At 36.3% G+C, this 25,154-nt stretch overlaps 1 non-coding gene across 1 annotated transcript; it reads left to right on the forward strand.

Moving 5' to 3' along the window:
• Positions 1-9,358: 9,358 nt before the first annotated feature.
• Positions 9,359-9,520, forward strand: LOC126058446 (U1 spliceosomal RNA). Its single transcript, XR_007513225.1, has one exon. It is a non-coding gene; the product is annotated as a U1 spliceosomal RNA (small nuclear RNA).
• The last annotated feature ends 15,634 nt before the right edge of the window (positions 9,521-25,154 follow it).

A 25,154-nucleotide genomic window follows, 5' to 3' on the forward strand; every position in this document is an offset into this window, starting at 1 on the left:
CCTTCTTTCAAAATACACACATCGCACAAACACAGAACACTTCACACACATACATCTCTCACACACACACACAAATACACACATTGCATCACACATTTCATCATGACTTTTTTGACTATCTACTTCATAAAAATAATTTAAAGCTATTAGAAGTAGACCTCTATTTTGAACTATTATATAATTTATTTTCCAAGCCTAGATACTTTTGCAATTGAAAAGGGAAATTATTAATATTTACACTGGAAAAAGACAGGTTAAAACTGGGATTTACTGTTACCCTTCAAATCGTACAAACATGTATACCTAAATCCGCCCGTCCTATACTATCTTTCATATATGACCAGACAAAATCCCTTTTGTCAAAGACAATCACTTTACCTGAGCTTTAGATTTCACAACTTTCTCCATCTTCAGCTACTTTGTGAGATTAATTATGTGCTCTAAATTCTATAATTAGTCTGTTCGCTTTGGTTTTCCTCTCTTAAGAGTATTGCCATTCATGAGTCATAGATATTCTTCAAAATGTATCTAGATTGTTTTACTCCTTTGCTCAAATTTTCCTTGTCTCCTCATCACATTTTCACTGAAATCTATATTTCTTAGTATGACCATTAAGACTCCGTGTGATTTTTCTCCCTGCCATTTCTCTGAGCTTATTCCTTACCAGTCATCATCACTCTGCTTCTGCTGCAGCCACAATAGCCTCTCTTGTTGATACTAGGTGCCACTGAGTCAATTCTGACTCGTAGTGACCCCATATGACAGAGTAGAACTGCCTTATAGGGTTCTAGGTACACTCTTCCTGAAATACACAAAGGGAGCCTCAGAGCCTTTGTACTTGTTGCTCTCCCTCCCGAAACACTGTCCCTCAGATAATTTATTTTCTCATTTCATTGATTACTGCTCAAACACCATCTCCAGTAGAGAGACCTTTGACCATCTTTTATAAAATAGCTGTTCAATCATCATTCTGTTTTTCAGTGTGCCCTCAGTATCCATGACACCCTGTCAAATAGTAGGCTATTGAATAAATTAATAAAGCCCTCAAAATTATCTTTCCTCTAGAAATAAATTGTTTCTCACGTTAAACAGGACACATCGTTTTTATTTAGTTTGTTGTTGTTGCATGGTGGTCAGTGGAAATGGAACTTGTTTGGGAATCAGGAACTGAAGTTTTAAGTTGTAGGTAAAGCTTTGCTATGCGACTTTGGCAAGTCATAGAACTTCACTGCGTCTTTCATTTTTCATGTTTCAATATATGACATTAGCTGTCTACAACTGTTTGAGTAAACTTAAATCTGTGACATAATATTAGCTTTCTGTTTCACATGTGTTTTGTTAACAACAGAGTTTTTTTCAAACACAGGCATTCAGAGAGAATGTGCTACTTCTACTTTATTGAGTGGTAATTCTGTGGTCATTCTGTGGTAGAATTCTTGCCTTCCGTGCCGGAGACCTAGGTTTGATACCCAGCCAATGCACCTCATGTGCAGCCCCCAATCACCTGTCAGTGGAGGCTTGCATGTTAGTGTGATGGTGAACAGGTTTCAGTGCAGCTTCGAGACTAAGAAAGGCTAGAAAGAAAGGCCTAAAGATCTACTTACAGAAAATCAGACTATGAGTCACATCTGTCTGGTCCACAACTGATCATGAAGATGGCACAGGACAAGAGAGCACTTTGATCAGTTCTGTAAGGAATTGCCCCCCGGGGTGGGGGGGAAGGTCATCTTGAGGGCAGCTAACAACCACAACTGTATGAGAAAGAACAGAGTAAAAATACCTGGGCAATAAGCAACCAAAATATACATATATATATATATATATATATATATTTTACTGGCCTTTGTCCTGCAATAAAAATACTAAGCCAAATACATTCTTCTATCTTGTACAAAAACTAATGACAAAAATATTAGATCCAAGATGTATTTTTATGAGAAGAGAGCTCTCTCCTTTTGACCCGTATCATTTGAACTTTTTAATAAAAATGATGCTTTCACATTACCCTACTTACTCATCATGAAGAATGGCAGAAGTAAGTAAAAGAATCTGCTATTGTTCTTCTCTTGTGATTGTTTTCATCCTCATGCTTCCATTTGCAATAAAAACGTTTTAAGTCCAAGAATCATTTCTATAGTTGGAAAACTAGGTTAGAATAGGAAATGGAATAAAGAATAATAATGAAAATTTGTTAATAGCTTGAAACAGTGATTCTATTTTGTCTTTCCATTACTTTTCCATTAAGTTACTATAATTTAATACCATACCTATTAAATATGACTCTTGCTTTTATAATAAAATCTTTGCACCATCGCTAACTCTCATGATGAATTCATTTACTGAAAATATTTCACGTGTGTTTTTCCTTTGTGAGGGCCAGTACATATAAACCTTAAAGAGGATATTTATTAAAGTGCACTATCATTCATGTAGAGAGTAAAAAGTTAGTACACAATCTTAACAACAACAAAAAAAGTAATCATGAGTTACACACTTGCATTTTCATTGTTGTTTGCTTGTCAACATTTCCTAAATTTCATTCCTTTTTACTTTTATCAGTGATGACTTAGTTATGGTTTTAATCTGTTGCCTATAGTAAGGTACATAACTTTCAACTATGTAAACTACTGAGTCATAATACTATCATCCTAGCCTGACTATATGAAAGCCGTTTAATTTTATGCATTACTTCCACCCGGACTTAATTTTCTTATTTTACATGTAGAAAAAAAAAAAATTAAGGACTGTCAGAAATACATACTATATACTTGGTAGTTTGCATATATTTTCAGAATAATCTTCCTAATAATAGTGAGTTACAAATAATTAAACTAAGATTTAAATTGGTTAAGTGATTGTCCTAAGGTCACATAGCAGGTACAGCAAAATGAATACAAATAAGACTCAGTTCTCTTGTGGGAATACTTCATAGTCAAAGAATAATAGAGCAATGAGAGACTTTGAAGTTCTTCTAGCTGAACCGTTCTCAAGCAGAGAGACTTTTTTCATTTCCATAACTCCATTGTTTAGCCTTTTACCTGGTGTGTGTAATACCGATTTTATGTTAGTTTTTCTTTTGAAAATCTTAACATGATGGTAACTTACGATGACATGGCTAATTATTAAAAGAGAGTTTCCAGCAAGGATATGGTGATGATGGGAAATTTACACAAATGCATAAAGAAAAAATCCCTATCCAGATTACTGACAGTGGAAAAAGATTTTAGAGACCTCTGGAGACAAATATTCTTAAATACGACTCTGACCATAAATCTGTTTATGGAGACAAGAAAATATCTATTATGGCCTTTGATTAAAGGACATTTTCACAAAGAAGTTATGAAATGACCATATTTAGAATTGATAGTGAAGCATAGAGAAAAACCAGTAAGATAAAGAGCCACATTTTTATGAAGACTAAGGCAATAAATATCAATTATTTGATAATAGTAATATCTAAAGGCCAGGGAGTCTAATAAAGCTTAATCTGCAAATAATGAAAAATAAGAATCTGTAGTATGAATACAAATGTAAAAATTAACCAATGCTCAAAACCTTACATGGAGCTAAAATAAACTAGAGTTTGAAACGAACGAACAAAAACCGTGTCAATAAGACTATATCATGAAAAGATTGTAGACTAGCCTTAAAACTAGGTAAGATTTCTAATCAGAAAAGCATTATTCTTTTGGAAAGAAATTTGACCTGCTACTAAAATTCAAGAGTCCTAAGTGAGAATTTTAAATTTTGATATTACAAGTTAATACAGAAGTACCTGAGTAGTGCAAACGGTTACCATACTCAGCTGCTAACCAAAAGCTTGGTGGTTCAAGCCCACTCAGAGGCACCTTAGAAGAAAGGCCTCGCAATCTACTTCAGAAAACTCAGCAATAGAAAACCCAGTGGAGAACAGTTCTGTTCTGACACACATACGGTCACCATGTGTTGTAATAGAGTCAATGAAAATGACTATTGGCAAATGAGGAGGGCTGTGAGGACGCCTTGATGGGGAATCAGCAGTGAGAGAACATGGTTGCCAAATGGAGTTCATGCTCTGCTTTCCACCTTTCTGGTCAGGAAACAAGAACCTGCAAACTTTGTCTACAGCCTGTTCTGGGGATCTCTCTCCTCTCTCTTCCCACAGCTTTATGGAGATATATTTAAATACTATACAGTTTACCCATTTAAAATATACAGTTCAATGTTTTGTTTTATTTTGAATATATTCACAGAGTTCACTATTTGTTTTAGGACGTTTTTGTCTCCAGAAAAGAAACCCTGTACACATTAGCAGTCACTCCTCATGTCCCCAGTCAAACTCCCTTCCCCCCTCCCTGGTGTTGGCAACCACTACCCTACTTTCCTTCTTTCTTTGAGTTATTTGCCTAGTCTGGACATTTCATGTCAATAGAATCATACAATATGTGGTTCTTTTTGACTGGCTTCTTTCACTTAGTATGATGATTTCAAGGTTTAACCATGTTGCAGCATATATCATTACACATTCCATTTTATATAATTATGTTCTATCGCGTGGATATTACATCGTATTCAGCCATTCATCAGTTGATGGACATTTGGTTGTTGACACTTTATGGCTGGTGTGAATAATGGTACTATGAACATTCATGTACAAGTTTGTGTGTAGACATTAGTTTTCATTGCTCTTGGATGTATACTTCGTGTTTAACCATTTGAGGAAGTGGTTGCACTATTGTACATTTCCATCTGCAATGTAAGAGAGTGGGTAAGTGCTACAGCTGCTAACCAAAGGGTCGGCAGTTCAAATCCACCAGGTGCTCCTTGGAAACTCTATCAGGCAGTTTTACTCTGTCCTATAGGGTCAGAATCGACTCGACGGGACTGGGTTTGGTTTTCTTGGTTTGGTGTAAGAGAGTTCCCATTTCTTCACATCCTCAAAAAGACTTGTTGTCATTTGTTTTGATGATTACAGTCATCTGGCCGTTCTGTGCTGTCAAGTCGATTCTAATAGCAACCCCTTATGACAGAGTAGAACTGCCCTATAGGTTTCTAAGGCTGCAATCTTTATAGAGCACATCGCCAGATCTTTTCTCCTGTAGAGACACTGGTGGCATCAAATGTCTGACATTTCAGTTAGCAGCCAAGCCCTTAACTCTTGTGCTATCAGGGCTACTAAAAAAAAAAAAAAATTTGTTTTTTGCTACTACTATGTACAAAATGGCATCCAGTTGTGGTTTTGATACACATTTCTCTGATGGCTAATCATGCTAAGTGTCTTTTTATGTGCTCGTTTTTCATTGTACATCTTTCTTTAGAAATGTCTATTCAGATATTTTGCTCATTTTAAAAAATGTGATATTCCACTTTTTATTATTGAGTTACAGGGTTTTTTTTTTTGTAGATAAAAGTTCCTTATCAACTGACAAATTAATGAATAAAAAAGCTAATATTTTGAAACCAAACAAAACTTGAAAATTGTTTGATAATATACATTTAGTTTCCTGTTGTTGTTAGGTGCCACTGAGCCATTTCTGACTCTTAGCGACTCCATGTATCACAGAACTGAAAGGATGCAAGGTCCTGGGCCATCCTCACAATCTTTGCTACGTGTGAGCACATTGTTGCAGCACTGTGTCAGTCCATCTCCTTGAGGGTCTTCCTCTCTTTCACTGACCTTCTACTTTACCAACCATGATGTCCTTCTCCAGGGACTGGTGCCTCTTGATAATATGTCCAAAATACATGAAATGAAGTCTGGCAATCCTAGCTGTTAAAGGAGCTTCTGGCTGAACTTCTTCCAAGATGGATTTGTTCAGTTTTTGGCATCCTGTTGTATATTCAATATCCTTTGCCAACACCATCCATCAATTCTTCTTCTGTCTTCCTCATTCCTTATCCAGCTTTTGCATGCATATGAGATGATTGAAAATACCATGGCTTGGTTCAGGGTGCACTTTGGTCCTTGAAGTGACGTATTTGCTTTTTCACACTTTAAACAGGTCGTTTGCAGGAGATTTCCCCAATGCAATGCATCATTCGATTTCTTGACTGCTGCTTCCATGGCATTGATTGTGGATCCAAGTAAAATGAAATCCTTGACAACTTCAATCTTTTCTCCATTTATCATGCTTATTGGTCCAGTTGTGAGGATTTTGTTTTATGTTCTTTCTCACTGTATTTTTGGGCCATCAATCTATTTTCAGTGGAAGGAGGATACTATCCCAAAATTACAATAAATGTTTAAGTTCAGCAAACACAACAGTAGTATACAATTGATGCAAAACCGGTAGACTCACTTTGCCTGTTAACTAAATTTATCCAAGATAACCTGACCACTCTCTCCTTTGTGTCCTATTTGCAAAGACAACAATGGCTTTTACTATTCAATATTAATGAAGCTTAAAAAGCACCTTAAAATTTTAAGAATTTACTCTGAAGAAGGGGAAAAAAATAACAACTGTGACTCCCATTGATTTCCATGGGATTAATATTTTTTCTTACCTTTCAAATTTATGGAATATGTACAAATTGTAACTAATCCCACACATTTTTCTCCTGGTAACTGTCCTATTGCCAGAGACTGCCAGTGATCTGGAAACCATACACAAAAAATGTATCTTCTGGGAATTTAGTCACCACCATGTTCTCCAGTGTGAGTTGTTGGTCTGGTGGCACAAAATTTAAGTGTTCAGCTACTAACCCAAAGTTTAGTGGTTAGAACTCACCCAGCTGCTCTGCAGGAGGCAGCCAAGACAACTCTTTGAGTCAGTTCTACTCTGTCATGCAAGGTTGCTATGAGTCAGAATTGACTTGATGACACTGAATAACAACAACATTTTTAATTACGCTGCCCATGAATATAAAACATTCAGGGAACTAATCCTAACCCTAGGCAAACGTCCCCTCCCTTTCAATGTCAGAAGTAAGAAAACTCTATAAACAAAACCAATATTTCTGAAATCATATCTTAGAAGATGATTAAATTTAAAAGCTGAAGAAAATGTAGAAGATTCAGTTATCTAAAGATTTTGTTCCTTGTTTTAAGCTGCCATTTTGTTGGCCCTCAGCTCACGGCAACCCCGTCCATCCATAACAGATGCTGCCCAACCTCATGATCATTTGGAACTCAGAACGTTGTGTTGCATTCTGTTTTTATTGGCTGATTTTTAGAAATAAATCACCAGGCTTTTTCCCTAGTCTTCCTCAGTCTGAAAGCTCCCTTGTAACCTGTTCAGCACCATAGCAATGCATAACCCTCTACGGACAGAAGAGAAGTGGCTGGACGTGAGGTACATTGGCCAGGAATTGAATCCTGGTTTCTGCATGGAGGGGGAGCATTCTACCACTAAATCGCCAATACCTTACGAGACTTTAGGTAAAATATGGGCAACCTAGATTGCTAAAGTGTCAGACTACAGGAATAGAAACCAATAGAGATTCTTTTTGAATTCATGAACTAAACCGTCCTTTCCCCTGATGACATGTTGTTGTAGTGTGCCATCTAGCCTATTCCTACTCATAGCGACCCTACAGGACAGAGTAGAACTTGCCCGATAGGGTTTCTAAGAAGTGGCTGGTGGATTTGAACTGCCGACCTTTTGTTCAGAAACCAAGCTCTTAAACACTTCACCACCAGGGCTCTGATGACATGTAGTATCCTGTATATATTTTATTGCTGAACTTGGAGACTTGCATTATAAAGACATATATGTTTACATTCCCCATTTATTGAAGCCAGACTATTAGTTCCTTAAGGACAGAATTTTTGTTTTGTTAATCATTTTATTCCTAGTGTTTAGAACTCTGCCTATGGCATAAATACTTTACTTTCAGTAATATTAGTTTAATTAATGTAATATTAAAGTTGATAAATGATAAATTGAGACCTGAGAAGTTACTCTTCAATCTATTTACTATCCAAGATGCACAATTTTTTTGTGTGTGTGCAAAAGGCAGATAATAAGCATAGATCATAGATGGCATTCAATGATTTCATGTCAGACATCCCTTATTATGAGCCTCAGTTTCCTAATAAACAACAAAAAAAAAATTCAAAATATTCAATTGTACCCTTTACCTTATTTTTTTTCTTGAAAGGTAACTAGAGTGAGGTTATAGAGAGCTTATGGTATCAGCCTTTCTTGATAATATGTATTATCTTTTAGTTCTAAGAGTTTTCAGTTAATGAAGGAATAAGAGAATCTAATTCAGGATGGTATGAGGAAACTGCAAAGCCAAATTTGTGAGAGTGGAAGGAAATTTAGTGTTGCCTAAAGCTTCAAGTATTATTGCAGTTACTGTTCTTATGTATTTTTCCTGATTGACTACTTGAGATTACAAATTAGAATTATAAAATACAAAAAATAAATATATACTTGATTTAAATTGCCATTTAAAAAGGATAGATGAAGTCAAACACAATCCCCTGGAAAATCAAATCATTAGGAGAAATACCACATAATGATATGTTCTTGCCTGTGTTTCATTTGTGGAGTTTTAAAAACTGACCTACTTATCTGATGTCCCCTGACAAAAAGATCACAGAACATCCTTGAATAATAGGTTGCAAACAACGTAATGCTTCTAAGCACTTTAGAAAAGGAGAAAGAGAGGGAATTTAGTGGAAAAATACTGGTACATCATAGAACCAATAGGCAAATAGAGGATTAGCCTTTGGGAAGTGGCAGTTCTTACAGGAACTCTGGAGGATTAGGCAGCAGAAGCAGCAGCAAATGTCACTCAGATAAACAAACTGGCCCCCACGTTGCAGCTGTCACCGGAACGAAGGAATTCCCCAGCCCCTAGTGTTTGTTTCAGTTGCTTAAGCTCCAGAGTACTGAAAGAGTATTATTGACAAAGCCCACATCATTTCCCCATCCATTGGCTCTGCCCTTTGACTGCCCTAGCAAGAAGTGCACACTAAATCCCACTAAGAAGACATACAGTTGGAGAATTCTTAAGGAAGTCTGAAGAGAAATTACAAAGTAGGAGTTAGAGCCTGAGAGGAAAAAATGCTTCACATTCCCAGATAATGTTCCTATATCCAAATATAGATACAGAAATGATATCTAGAAGGCTTCTTGTGGATGTATGTCTAGACATCCCATCCTACGGCAACTATAAGCAACAAAGATGCATCTTGGCAGCCACCTTAGTCTTTGAGTAAGCTTTTAATGGTCGGGGTTCATGCAATAAACATTTTGAGAGTAATTACATTGTTGTTGTTTTTATTATGTGCCATTGAGTCAGTTATGACACATAGCAACCCTATAGGACAGAGTAGAACTGCCCAATAGGATTCCCACTGAGTGGCTAGTGGATTAAAACAGCTGGCCTTTTGGTTAGCAGCCAAGCTCTTAACCACTGCGCCACCAGGGTTCTTACCTGGCAGGGGAGATACCACGACCACAAAGGTGATTTTCCCACAGTGAGGCTCATCCACTGCACTTCAGTGTGCTAACCCCGGCCATTTCCTCAAATGTGAAACTAGACTGCATAATTTGTGGTAATAATATTAATAATACCAAATGGAATAATTAAAAAGCATATGCTAGTGGTATTGATAACATTAATCAAGTTACTAAAGAGGCTTCTTATTAATGTAAAAATGAGTGAAAACTCAGGTATATTTTCTCTTTCCTCATTACGCGAAATGTAATACATTACTGCTTCAAAGGCCAGATGGTTGTATAATGACTACATTTCATTTATTTCTAGTTATTTGAGTTTTGATATATTTTCACTATAATCCTCTAAAGATCTGTTTTATAGAGTCTTGGAATCAACATTACTTTTACAAATTAGAAATAGTTTAGCCTGGCTTTCAATATCATAGACTATTTTGATATCAATGTATAGTCACCATTGTTCAAGATAAGTTGAAAAAAAAAATTCCGAGGGGGAAAAAAAATACGAAGGTCAAAACAACAAGCATATTTACTTGTCTCTCTTGATTTTTTATTTTTTCATTCAGTTTTCCTGTGTGAGTGGATTAAGGTATTTTATTGTAATGAGGGAAGTTTTTGAGGAGGTTTAAGCTCAAAATTTTTATAGACTTTATCTGAGCTAGAGTTCTGAACCTGACTCAATGATGTGAAGTTTGTATCTGTGGTCAGTAGAGTGTTTTATAAATTTTCCAGTATATCCTCTCTCTTCTGGGACCCCAATGGCACAGTAAAGGAGGGAATAAACTTTGGCCACCTTGGGGCCTGGAGATGCAGTGGTTAAGAGCTACGGCTGCTAACCAAAAGGTCAGGAGTTTGAATCTATCAGCTGCTCCTTGGAAACCCTATAGGACAGTTCTACTCTGTCCTTTAAGGTTGCTATGAATTGGATTCGACCTAACGGGTTACAATTAGTATTATGAAACTTGAACTGTTACAAAACGGATTTTTCAGGCATTCTTTACGTAAAAGAGACTGAAATGAGATGAACAAACAACAAAAGTAACGATGTAAACTTAGAGTCCACATTTCCCAATAGTTATATTCAAAATCTTCAGGCTTTGCATAGTCTAAATGAACTTACACTTGCAGGTGAGAAAGAAAGCAATCAACAACCTTATAGGCCAGATTAAGGCCTATAAGGGCCCTAAACAATGATAATCTGTAGTGCCCCCTTCTCTGTTTACTCATGCAATCAAACTGTATAAGAGGGTTATACACATACATGTATATATGTATGCGTGTGTGTGTGTCTTAGCTATCCATGACATAACTTCTTTTTAAATGTGGCTATTATAATATTACTGTTTGAATGAAAAATGGTATATGCCATTTTAGTGGCATGAGATGAACTGGACTATAAAATTTTAAGTGGATGTGGGGTACTACGGTTTTTACTATATACCAAATTTTCTACAAAAAGAATATTCCACATATTCTACAACAAAGAAAATGAGTCAGTGAATTCAGCAGTTTCAACAATCAATGTAAAATTCTGTTAATCTCCCACAACAAAAAATTGATTTCCACCAATTTTGCTTTAAAAGGCCCATTCTTCCATTTTGATGCTTATTTCATAATAAATGCCATAATTATAAATGAACAAATGAAAATATGTCATAAAAGAAAATTTAATGATCAGAAAACAAATATTACAACAAATTATTATATTTTATTTTTAGATAGATAATTCACCTCTAAATGTTATCATTAAAAGCATTTTTTTCTATTCTTTACTCCTTGAAATTCTTCACTGATTTCATCACAGTTAAGCTGTCAAACAAAATCTACTTCCATACATAACAAGGATAATGAATCGAGTCTTTCTTGAATTTTGTTGTATGCTGAGGTTTTTTAAGTCTCTTTAGGGACAAAAATGAGTGCTCTGCTGTGCAGTTTGTGATCATTAATGTAAGGAATATGGGTAAAGTGATTTCAACATTGGGAAATATGCATTGTATTTTATCTCCGGTTATGGAATCATACATGCCAACCCAAAGCCAAACTCACTGCCATCCAGTCAATTCTGACCCATAGCGGCACTATTGGACAAAGTAGAACTGCCTTATAATTACAGATTTCCAAGGCTGTAAATCTTTACGGAAGCAGACTGCCACATCTTTCTCCCATGGAACAGCTGGTAGGTTTGAACAGCCAACCTTTCAGTTAGTAGCTGAGCACTTAACCACTGCCCTACCAGGGCTCCTTTCCTACATGCCTACATGAATAAAATTTGTCTTTCCTAAATCTGTAAATTTAGTTCTCATGTAAGAATGAAATTATTCCATTTCTCCATAGAAGTTTTTACTTAAATCATAGTGATAAGCCTGCACTAATTTCTTGGCTATCTTCGTGTATTCTTCATCAGGTATATCCATACTGCTTAAGAAAGGAAATCTATTTGAAAGAACTTGACATACTTTCGTCCTTCTTTTCATGCAAGATTCAAGCATATCAATAACGGTGTAGCATGTGGTTATGTGAAATTGATCTCTGGTACTCAGTGATACTTCTGGTCCACTTACATCATTCTCTTGTTTCTTTCTAATGCTTCTGTGATGGTAAAAAAAAAAAAAAAAACTGCTTGATAATTAGTATTTGGCAGTATTTTGTTGTGGTTTCAAATTTTTCAAAACCTTCTCTTAAATTATATGAATACCCTGTTAATAACTGCTAGAGATCTGTACATGTCTTTAAATTTACTTCTGAATCTTAAAGAGCTTGTCTCGTCTGATGAAAATCCTGCAATATATTCTTCCACATAATCAACATAAATACATATCTTAACATTTTCATCCTGTTGGTGATATTTTCAGCGTCTCTTTTGGTCTCTTCTTTTTGTGTCTGGTGTGCAGCAATATTTTCCAAGGCATCTGAGGTTATGATTCCAGACCTGTACTCACTGCTACAGCGTGCACTTTCCAATGTGTATTAGAAAGACATTTTAACACTCAATTATTGCCTAAATATGTTTTAAGAACTGCTCATCAGTAAATAGAGGTGGCGAAAAGTGCATACAGTAACTGAACAGTAGGGGAAAAAAAAACAGCTTCTGGACAACGATCTACTGCTCTATGTCCTACAAGATTAATGCACAGCACATAGTATGAAAATGATATATTCATCACATGCTAAAATTTTCTGTTGCAAGCCTTGATAATGACCTGACATATTGGCAGCATTGTCATAGGGTTGGCCTCTGCACTTATAAAAATCAATTTTGCGAACTTCACATAAAGAGTGAAGTACTTGATTTGCAGTTTTTTCGGTGGTGTGACTTTTTAAGGTAGTGAATGTGATAAATTGCTGGACGGTTTTCCAGCTGTGGGAGGTAATTATCTGCAAACAACACTTGGCCGATCTGTAAGAGAAAGATTAGGAGTGGAATCTGCTATACATATTTCACTGGAAATTGTTGATAGAACTTTATCATTTATTTATTAATTCTTCACACATTGTTTTAGATGTATAAAATGGGTTGCTCTTTCCTGTGTTACCATATTTTGAGATGTGACCCACTAAAATGGATCAAACTGAGCATCAAGGTCAATTAAACACCACAAATTTCTACTTTGTGGGGACCCAAACACTTCATTCATCCACGTTCAGTAATTGCTATAATGGCAGCAAAAACAGGCTGCAGGATGACTTTCCATTACTGACGACCTTCATTAAATTCTGTTTCCAGTCCATGAGTTAAGCCAAAACCATGTCTTTGGTTTAAACATGACAACATAAAATTTCTGCAAATTGAACTGTTTTCATGTTTATCAATCACATTTGAGTTGCATCAGTTACTAAATCCATTGTAACAAATAGAGAATTAAATACTTTAAGACTGAGTTGTTTGCAAACGAAACAATCTTCAGAGCCTGCAGACGGAGAATACTGTAGCTGCTCCTTCTTGTGATTTTCATCATTAGCTTTGTATCCTAGAAATATATTCTGGTTACAGGACATTGTTTGCTTACGATTCAGAAGTATTCCCCATGAATTTTCAAATGGTTCACTGTGATGTTGAGAACCACTTGACTCTCTTTAGATCCAAGAATTTTTATTAGTAGAATAAAAGTTATTCCACAAAGCAGGATTTGTATTTCTGTCATTTACAGGGTCTGCAGATGCGACGATTTCATATCCTAAAGTAGTTTTACTTCCTACATCATTGTTTTCTGTTTTTTTTTTTTTTAACTACAGCAAGGAATGAACGCAGAATCTGTTCCAAATTCTGTTATATTCATATTTTTATTAGTAATTTCAGCACAAGCTGTACTAGTACAACAATTTGTACCCATTTTACTCAGGTGTTCAATGAAAGAAGTCTCTTCTGATTCATTACATTTTAAAAAGGAAGTTAATTTTTGAAATTGTCTTTAGGATTCACGAAACCTTTTCTTTTTATCCTCTGTAAGTGTTTGTTTTTGTGCTCCACTTAGTTGCTGGCATTTTATTTTACCTGGGTATAAAATGATGTAGGCATATTAATTTGAACAGTTGAAAATAAATAAAATTTATAAAACAACTAAAAGTTATCAAGAACATGCTCAGCTTTTCTAAAGCTGAAAGGACTGAAGAAAAAATTCAAGACTCTAGTTGCAGTACTGAAGGACTCTATGGGGAAAATATTAAACAACACAGGAAGCATCAAAAGAAGGTGGAAGGAATACAGAGTCACCATAACAGAACGAATTGGTTGATGTTTGACCATTTCAGGAGGTAACATATGATCAGGAATCGATGGTACTGAAGGAAGAAGTCCAAGCTGCACTGAAGGCATTGATGAAAAATAAGGCTCCAGACATTGGCAGAATACCAGTTGAGATGTTTCAACAAACAGATGCAGCACTGGAAGTGCTCACTCATCTATGCCAAGAAATTTAGAAGACAACTACCTGGCCAAATGATTGAAAGAGATCCATATTTATGTCTATTCCCAAGAAATGCGATCCAGCTGAATGTGGAAATTATCGAACAATATCATTAATATTACGTGCAAGCAAAATTTTGCCAAAAATCCTTCAAAAGTGATAGTAGCAACAGTATATTGACAGGGAACTGCCAGAAATTCAAGCCAGATTCAGAAGAGGACATGGAACCAGGCAGATCATTGCTGATGTCAGATGGATCCTGGTTGAAAGCCCAGAATACCAGACAGTTGTTTACTGTGTTTTATCGACTATGCTAAGGCATTTGACTGTGTGGATCATAAAAAAATTACGAATAACATTGCTGAGAATGGTAATTTCAAACACTTAATTGTGCACATGAGGAAACTGCACATGGACAAGAGGCAGTCCTTTAAATAGTTACTGCATTGTTTAAAGTCAGGAAAGTTGTGTGTCAGGGTTGTATCCTTTCACCATACCTATTCAATATGTATGCTGAGCAAATAATCCAAGAAGCTGGACTACATGAAGAAGGACAGGGCATCAGGATTGGAGGGATACTCATTAATAACCTGCGTTATGCAGATGACACAACCTTGTTTGCTGAAAGTGAAGAGGACTTGAAGCACTTGCTAATGAAGATCAAAGACCACAGCCTTCAGTATGGATTGCACCTCAGCATAAAGAAAACAAAAATCCTCACAACTGGACCAATGAGCAACATCATGATAAACGGAGAAAAGATTGAAGTTGTCAAGGATTTCATTTTACTTGGTTCCACAATCAACAGCCATGGAAGCAGCAGTCAAGAAATCAAAAGGCGCATTGCATTGGGCAAATCTGCTGCAAATGGCCTCTTTAAAGTGTTGAAAAGCAAAGATGTCACCTTGAGGACTAAGGTGCCCTTGACCCAAGCCCTTGTGTTTTCAATGGCCTCATATGCACGTGAAAGCTGGACAAAGAATAAGGAAGGCTGAAGAATTGACACCTTTGAGTTGTGGTTTTGGCAAAGAATATTGAATATACCGTGGACCACCAAAAGAATGAACAAATCTGTCTTGGAAGAAGTACAACCAGAATGTTCCTCACAAGCAAGGATGGAGAGACTATGTGTCACATACTTTGGACATGTTATCTCGAGGGATCAGTCGCTGGAAAAGAACATCATGCTTGGTAAAGTAGAGGGTCAGTGAAAAAGTGGACGATCCTCGGCAAGATGGATTGACACAGTGACTACAACACTGGGCTCAAGCATAGCAACAATTGTGAGGATGGTACAGGATAGGTCGATGTTTCGTTCTGTTGTGCATATGGTCACTATGAGTCGGAACTGACTTAACAGCACCTTTAACTTTGAGCATGGAGAAAATTTTGAGTTAATAGTTTAGTAAAAATGAAAAATATTAATTATGGAAAAATAAAAGACTGAATAAAATGTGAAAATCTTTCAGATATGAATATTATTATATCTTGAGGATATTGCACTTTGTCCTCTGCTCAAATAGAAGTAGTAATTTAATAAATTTGACCAGAATGTTCAAGTTATTTATAATTGTTTCTTTTAACCTATGTTTATAAGGAATAATGGACTTCTTTTGAGACTAAAAAACATGAATTTAGAGCTTTAAAAAATGTGAGGATGTTTTGAAGTAACTGTTTTTGAGAAAGAGCTGCCATGGAAGAAATTCCCGAGAATGATGGGGAACCACTTCTGCCTGGAGACCATGGACATAGGGTGGCATCCATTCATGATTCTTGCCTGATCGAATATTTCCTATTGTTGCTGCTGCTGTTGACCCGGTCCTGTGCCATCCTCATGATCAGCTGTGGGTCAGATCATTGTGATTCACAGGATTTTCATTGGAGGATTTTCAAAAGCAGATTGTCAGGCCTTACTTCTCAGTCCACCTCAGACGGGGAAGCCCTGCTGCCACAGATTCCGCATCGTACTAGTTACCGGTTTGCTGTTGATTCAGCTCATGGCAACCTCTTGTGTTTCAGAGTAGAACGCATTTCAACTCTATGTATTTCAGAGTCTTTCCGGGTCTTGCAAGTTTTCTGCTTTTGACGGGGTGCCGTGTTACCACTTTTCTATCATTCATTTTAGTGAAAAATATTTGAAGTTTCCCTCTCTGACAGGTTTCTGCCTTACACAGGTTCTGGCTTTCACAAGTTTTACTGTATTTTGGTGTTCAAATTGTTCAAATGATCAAGCTGGTTCCTGATCACTGTTTACTTTCTGGCATAACTACATATTCCAGGCTCATTTTGTACTTGACTTGTTCATTTTCTGAGAAGATCTGGTTTGTCTTAGTGACAAATGGTCTAGAGATTAAGGTCTGGGAGCAAGTTGTGCTCATTATTACTGAAGATTTTTTCTTTGTGTGTGTGTGTTTGGCTTTTTTTGTAGATGGAGCTAAAAATATACATAGGAATATGAATGTATATGCGCACATGTGTACCAATATCCATACACATATACCTACATGTACATGTGAGGATGTTGTTGTCATTAGGTGTCCTTGAGCCAGTTCCAACTCACAGCAACCCTATGTACCACAGAACAAAACACTGCCTGGTCCTGCGCCATCCTCACAGTCATTTTTATGCTTGAGCCCATAGTTGCAGCCACCGTGTCAATCCATCTCATTGAGGGCCTTCCTCTTCTTCGCTGACCTCGTACTCTACCAGGCATGATGTCCTTCTCCAGGGACTGATCCCTCCTGATAACATGTTCAAAGTATGTAAGATGCAGTCTTGCCATCCTTGCTTCTAAGGAGCATTCTGGTTGTACTTCTTCCAAGACAGATTTGTTCATTCTTTTGGCACTTCATGGTATACTCAATATTCTTTGCCAACACTTCAATTCAAAGGCGCCAATTCTTCGGTCTTCCTTATTCATTGCCCAGCTTTCTCATTCATATGAGGTGATTGAAAACACCATGGCTTGGGTCAGGCGCACCTTGGTCTTCAAGGTGACTGACATTTTTGCCTGTAAGGATAGACATACATAATCACACATATATTTTATAAATCATGAGTTAATTCACTTCCACAATGGTTTTATTTCATCTGTCTCATTTCTTACTTTTATGTATAATATTTCACAGTGAGAGCCCTGGCTTTCAGTCACTTCAACACATTTTCTTCTTCCTTTTTGCTTCTATAGCTCTTATTGATTTAATTTTATGTCCTGATTATGTATAATATTAACATGCTTTCAAAAGTCAAAACTATACAAAAATCTATATACAGAGCAGTATCATGCTGTCTTGTATTTCTCTTTCCCCACTATGCTCCACTCCTTGTATGTAACCAATGTTAGTGTTTTTTCGGTTACCATTTTTGTTTTGTCCTTCTGTAAAAATAAGCAAATATTGTATATGTATGTATTCTTATTTCCCTTTCTTTCTAACTTAAGGATTAATACACTACATATGATCTTTTACTCATTGTCTTTTTTCACTAAATATCATCTGCTTGAATTCACTACATATTAGTTAATAGACATCTTCCTAGTTGTTTCTTCCTGCATTACATTTTGTGCATATGTTACGGATACTCAACCAATCTCCTATGTATGTACATTTAGGCAGTTTCCAGCATTTTGCAATTACAAATAAGGGATCAAAAAAGAATCTTTTGCATACGCATTTTCTTATTCTTGGAGGTTAAGTTCAGGGTAAATTTCTTGAACTGAGACTGGCAGCAGGAAGGGTAACTGCATGTGTAGTTTTGTAGGGCTTTGGCAACTTCTCCGGAAGGATCCCGCCAGACTGTATTCCCACTAACAAAGTATGAGAATATCTACTTCCTCACAGCCTTGCCAGCAGAGTACGTTGTCAGGCCTGTGATGTGTTTGCCAGTTTGATGGCTGAGAAATTGTATCTCAGTTTGAATTTAGTATTTTAGTTATAATTTGCATTTCTTTTATTACGAGGGAAGTTGAATATCTTTTCATATATTTAAAAATCATTCATCTCTCTGTCATGAATTGTCTTTTCATGTCTTTTGCCCATTTTTCCATGGAATTTTCCTCAACTTTTAAACTTTTTTATAAATTTGGAATATTAAACTATTGTCTGTAAGAAATATTGGAAATATTTTCCTAGTTTGTCATTTTTCTTTCGTCTTTGCTCATGGTGGCTTTGTCTTATAAAAGATTATTTTTTGGTAGTCAAATTTATCAAGTTTTTCCTTTATTTACACCCAGGTCATAGAGGAAGTCGCCATAAATATCCTAGGTAAGGAATTCAAAGGCAAGTCTTTAAAAAAAACAAAAAAAAATTTTTAAGGTTAGATTACATGCCTAAGCATACAAAGATGGTAGCGACCACGCCAAAACTTCCAAACGCAGTGACTCTGAAGAGCATGAACTGACAAGTGGTACCTTCGCTCCAAGATTTTTAAAATAACCAAATGGACAGGTGATATCAAGGAGGTTGTATAAAGTGAAAAATAAAAACAAGACAAAAAACAGTTGCCTTCAAGTCAACTCTGGCTCATGGCAACTCCACGTGTGTCCCAGTAGAACTGTTCTCCGTAGGGTTTTCTTTTCTTTTCTTTCCTTCTTTTTTTTTATTGTGTTGAAAGTATGGCCAATACGAATGCATCAGTTCAACTATTTCTACAGGTATCGTTCATCCACAGTGTTTTCAATGGTTGATTTTTTGGAAGTAGATCACCAGGCCTTTCTTCTGCTGTGCCTGTGGCTGAACTCAAACCTGCAGCCTTTCAGTTAGCAGAGAAGCACATTAACTATTAGCACTACCCAGGGAATCCTAGTACGATAACGTATGAAGTATATACAGGCATTAAAAAAAAAAGTGTGAAATTCTACTTTCTGAAACCTCAAACCCGGTGATATTGATCTGAATTTTGAAAGCCATAAGACATGCAGCAGATGGAAGGGAACTCCTAGAACCAAACTCAAAGTGTCTAATAAGCTACTGCTGAATTAAAGCAAAGATCTCCAATGACAGCGTCTTATTGTACCGGTAAATGAAGAGAAAACATGAAGGAACTGATGCACAGTAAGGCATGGCGAGGACATTTACCTCTATTAGAAAGACACAAAAAGGAATCAGAAGTGTAATTGTTTTCACATATATATTTGGGTCAAATTAACTTGTGCAAAATGTAGAAAGGCAACATCATACCCAGTTCTTTGCTGTGAGATAGCTTTGTCATTGTATTCAATTGCTCCTCAATTGAGTTATCTTTTTAAATTTGCTATAAACTGTCAGCTCAGAGATGTCTAGGAATCACAAGTTATATTTTGGGAATATATGATCTTTCAGGGTACATATTAACAGCATAATGAGGTATTAGATAAAGGTGGGGGTAAAATAATACAAAGGGTTATCTCCCTAGACCCATTCCTTTTTTTTAAGTCCTTCCTTCCTTCCTTCCTTCCTTCCTTCCTTCCTTCCTTCCTTCCTTCCTTCCTTCCTTCCTTCCTTCCTTCCTTCCTTCCTTCCTTCCTTCCTTCCTTCCTTCCTTCCTTCCTTCCTTCCTTCCTTCCTTCCTTCCTTCCTTCTCTCTCTTTCTTTTTCTTCCCTCCTTCCCTCCCTCCTTCCCTCCCTCCTTCCCTCCCTCCTTCCCTCCCTCCTTCCCTCCCTCCTTCCCTCCCTCCTTCCTTCCCTCCTTCCTTCCTTCCTTCCTTCCTCTCTCTCTTTCTTTTTCTCTCTCTATTGTGCTTTAAGTGAGGGTTTACAGTTCAAGTTTGTTTCTCATACAAAAATTTATAAACAAATTTTTATGTGACCCTTACTTGTTTTCCCTATAATGTGACAGCACACTCCTCCTTTCCACTCTGTGTTTCCCGCGTCCATTCAACTAGCTCCTGCCTCTTTCTGCCTTCTCATCTCACCTCTGAACAGGAGCTGCCCATTCAGTCTCATGTATCTACTTGAGCTAAGAAGCACACTTTTCACAAGTATCATTTTACGTTTTATTGTCCAGTCTAATCTTTCTCTTAAGAGATGGCTTAAGGAATGGTTTTAGTTTTGGGCTAACAGACAGTCTGGGGGCCATGTCTTCCAGGGTTCCTCCAGTCTGTGTCAGACAATTAAATTTGGTCTTTTAACTAGAATATGAGCCCTGCATCCCACTATTCTCCTGCTCTATCAGGGGTGCTCTGTTGTGTTCCCTGTCAGGGCAGTCATTGGTGGTAACCAGGAACCATCTAGTTCTTCTTGTCTCAGCCTGATGGAGTCTCTGGTTTATGTGGCCTTTTATGTCTCTTAGGCTCATATTTTCCTTGTGTCTTTGGTTTTCTTCATTCTACTTTGCCCCTTTTTTTTTTTACTTTGCCCCAAGTGGGTTGGGACAAATTGATGCATCTTAGATGGTCACTTGCTAGCTTTTGAAACCCCAGACGCCACTCACCAAAGTGGAATACAGAACATTTTCTTAATAAACTTTTTTATGACAATTAACCTAGATGTCCCCTGAAACCATGGTCCCCAGATCCCCACTCCTGTCCCTCAAAGTGTTTGGTTGCATTCAGGAAACGTCTTATCTTTTGGTTTAGTCCAGTTGTGCTGACTTCCCTTGTATTGTGTGTTGTCCTTCCCTTCACCTAAGATAATTCTTGTCTATTTTCTAGTTAGTGAATACCTCCCTCCCTCTCACGCCATCCTCATAACCATCAAAGAAGGTTTTCTTCTGGGTTTACATCTTTTCTTGACTTCTTATAATAGTAGTCTCATACAATATCCGTCTTTTTGCAACTGCCTAATTTCACTCAGCATAATGCCTTCCAGATTCATCCATGTTACGAGATGTTTCACAGATTCATCATTGTTCTTTATTGCTGCGTAGTATTCCATTGTGTGAGTCTGCCATAGTTTGTTTATCCATTCATCCACTAATGGGCACCTAGGTTGTCTCCATCTTTTGGCTATTGTGGACAGCATTCTGACCCATTCTGAAAAAATAATATTTGCACCAACATTGGCTCTCCCTTCTTCTTTCCATTTCTTTCCCAGACTTTCATAATTACAAGAACTGCTTAAAAATTAGGTGTTCCAGCTAATAATGAGAAAATGGGAGAGGTGTGTGTGTGCACATTATGATAAATTTTATAATCATTTTAATATTGTTTTTCAGTTTATTTCTTAGTATAATGAATTTACAATTAGGAAACAAAATAAAGATATCAGAACATTTCCAGAAAGAAGCAGCATTTGTATTAATCCAGGCTTATTGCTTGAAAATAGACTTAGAAAAGTTAGAATCTTTCTCTGTGGCCCTGTGGGAACTTCTGCTTCTCAGCAATGTTAAGATTTAGAACAGAGCTTTTTCACTGAGACATTAGGGAAAAGAGGAGAATTCTCATTCCATTTCTAATAAAGTAAAAACCAGTGTGTGAAAATAAAAGTTCAAAAATATAAGATCAAATGCATACTTTTTAAATAGTAAATAGTGCTTCTTAAATAATATTTCTATTAAATTATTGTGAATTTTATAACATCATTTGCAAATTAAATTCTGAGAGCAACATTACCACAAATGTGTCTATAATATAAAAATAAGTTTCTATGCCAGAATTTTAAAGTAGTTGGAAAATTAGGTCAAAGTCACTATTTCAATACCATAAGTACAATCATAAAAAAGAGAAACATAGATATTTGAATATTACATATGTTATATGTTAACTGACCTACTAAAATATCTGAAATATATTAGGTCTTAAATAAACTTTAAGAGACTACCTTTGAGATTTAACTATATACAATATATCAAGATATTTTCAAAAATCTACCTATTTATAAACCCTATTTTTTATACAATAAATAAGGAGAAATTAAAAATACTAGCTCAAACTATATAATATCTCCTTACTTACATTCAGAGGCTATGAACTGTTTTAAGGCAAAAGAAATACACACCGTCATCCAATTTCCTTACGCTTCAGAAAGAAAATGTAGAATTTGGGTATCTATATAGTCTTTTTAAGATATGAGAGAGGCACATACAGGTGAATGGAAGCTGAGTACAGCTTTCTACATCTTATGCAGGTGTCCAGTAAGGTTGTCCTCAATAGGATTCAACTACTCCATATTTAACTTTGGCAAAATCTTATTGTTTATAAGGATAACAAACCAAAATATATGGTCTATCCATAGAGCTATTGGCAACACTGGTGGCATAGTGGTTAAGAGCTACATCTGCTAACCAAAAGGTCAGCAGTTCAAATCCACCAGGCTCTCCTTGGAAACTCTATGGGGCAATTCTACTCTGCCCTATAGGGTCGCTATGAGTTGGAATTGACTCGACGGCAATGGGGATAAAGCTATTCTTAATTCAGTGAAACATTTCTAAATCACTGTGTACTACTGGAGCCCTGGTGACATAGTGGCTAAAAGGTTGGCTGCTAACCAAAAGATCAGCAGTTCAAATCCACCAGCTGGTCCTTGGAAACCATATGTGGCAGTTCTATTCTGTGCTATAGGGTTGCTATGAGTTATAATCCACTCGAGGGCAATGAGTTGTTTTTTTATTATTATTATTTGCATTATTTTTAATATAGTGCTACCTCTTTCAGAAATAAAGGAATAACTATGGGCAAATTCTCTCAATCTTTCATATACATATATATATATATATATATAAACCCTTTACTGTGGAGTCGATATACGTATGTAATATAAAACAACATTATTTACTTATAACCATGTATTCTTATATATATTATGCTGTTGTTAGGTGCCGCGGAGAGGATTTTCTACTAATTTTCTACTCATAGTCACCCCATGTGACAGAGTAGAACTGCCCCATTGGGTTTTCTAGTCTGTAATCTTTACAGGAACAGATCTCCAGGTCTTTCTCCTTGGAGCTGCTGGCTGAGTTCAAATGGCTAATATTTTGGATAACAGCCAAATGTTTAACCACTGAACCACCTTCATGTAAATTGTTGAAACCATTCAATTGTATAATTATATCTTCCCCAAAACTGTACTTGTTCTGTCTTACGTTCTATTTCTCGATATGCTATAAAATCTACAGAACATTACTATTTTTGCTTTAAAATATCAATAAAGTTTTAAACTCATATGCATATTAATAAGAATGCTGCCATTGTTGTCAGATGCCATCAGGTTGGTTGCCACTCATAATGACCCCATGTACAACAGAATGAAATACTGCTCTGTCCTTCGCCATCCTCACAATCCTTGCTAAGCTTGAGCCCACTGTTGCAGCCACTGTGTCAATCCATCTCGCCGAGGGTCTTCCTCTTTTTTGCTGACCTTCTACTTTACCAAGCATGATATCGTTTGCCAGGGACTGATACCTCCTGGGAACATGTCCAAAGTGTGTAAGATGCCATCCTTGCTCCCTAGGAGTACTCTTAGTTTTGTTTTTTTTTAAAATATGCATTTACCCGATTATTTACTTCTAAAAAAAATCCTGTTGCTTACGAGTTGATTCCGCCTCACAGCGACTCTATGAGGACAGAGTAGAACTGCCCCATAGGGTTTCCAAGCAGCAGGTGGTGGGTTCTTTATTTTCGTTAGCAGCTGTGGCTCTTAACCACTATGCTACCAGGGCTCCAAGTGTTCTTTATTTCTTCTTATTCAGTCAGAATATATATATATATATATATATATATATATATATATATATATATATAAGCATTTCTTATAGTATAAGTCAATTGAAGATAAATTCTCTCAGCTTTCATCCATTTGAATACGTCTTTAAAGTCATTTCCAACTCAGCTACTTATAGGACAGAATAGAACTGCCACATAAGTTTTCCAAGGTTGTGAATCTTTACAGAAGCAAACAGCCGTGTCTTTCTCCCACAGAGCGGTAGGTGAGTTCGAACCTCTGACCTTTTGGTTGGCAGCCAAGTGCTTTAAGTGCTGTGCCACAAGGGCTCCTATGAAAATCTTTAATTTGTTTTAATTTTTAAAGGATATTTTCACTGTACATACACTTCTAGATTGCCTGCTTTATTTTTTCACTTTAGCACTTTAGACCTGTGTTTACATCCTGTTTTTGACTCTATTTTGGTGAAAAGACAGCTTTCATTCTTTTTTCTTTTGTACATATTGTGTCATTTTTTTCCTCTGTGCAAAAAATTTAAGATGGTCTCTTTATCTTTGGTTATTTAGCAGTTTGACTTGATGGTGCCTAATTGTTATTAATTATTAGGATGCTTACATTATTGCTATTTTATTAATTATGCTAAAATATTTCCTAACCATAAATTTGCAATTATTAAAAAGTGTTCCATAAAATTTAATTGCTAAGAATTTCCAAAAAAAAAAATTAAAAATTGTATAAGTCAGATTATATAGCGCAAACACACAGCTTAAATGTTTGAATTATTTCTTCAAAAGCCATGTTAGTCCCTGAAGACTTAATACCATGGATATGTGTTTTTTAGAATTTCTACTTTTTAAAGTGTGTTTTCTGACAGCATATTTTTATTTCAAAATCTTGAAGGACTTAAAAGTTTTGAAATCTTTAAAAGAAATTCAAGTTTTGAAGAAGAGATGGCAATTTTTATGTCAAATATAAATAACAAAATAATTTAAACTATACTTTGTTTTCAAAGGGTACATAACAGACAGTGGTAATACTAACACATTTTATTTTTCTGACACAAAAGAGTGTTTCTTAAAGTGCTTTACACTCATCACTTATTTCAAAATCACCTGGGGTCCTTGTTAAGCAGGCAGGTATATGGAGCACACTTCAGGCTGTGTGAATCAGAGAGAAAAAAGGACTGGTGGCCACAGGAACATGCATGCTGATTGGTTTCCCTCTCGATTTATAAGCAGAATAACGTTAGGGAATCACTTCCTTAGACAAATATGAAAGGGGATGAT

The sequence above is a fragment of the Elephas maximus genome, chromosome 14, assembly GCF_024166365.1.
Source record: "Elephas maximus indicus isolate mEleMax1 chromosome 14, mEleMax1 primary haplotype, whole genome shotgun sequence".
NCBI classification, from domain to species: domain Eukaryota; kingdom Metazoa; phylum Chordata; class Mammalia; order Proboscidea; family Elephantidae; genus Elephas; species Elephas maximus.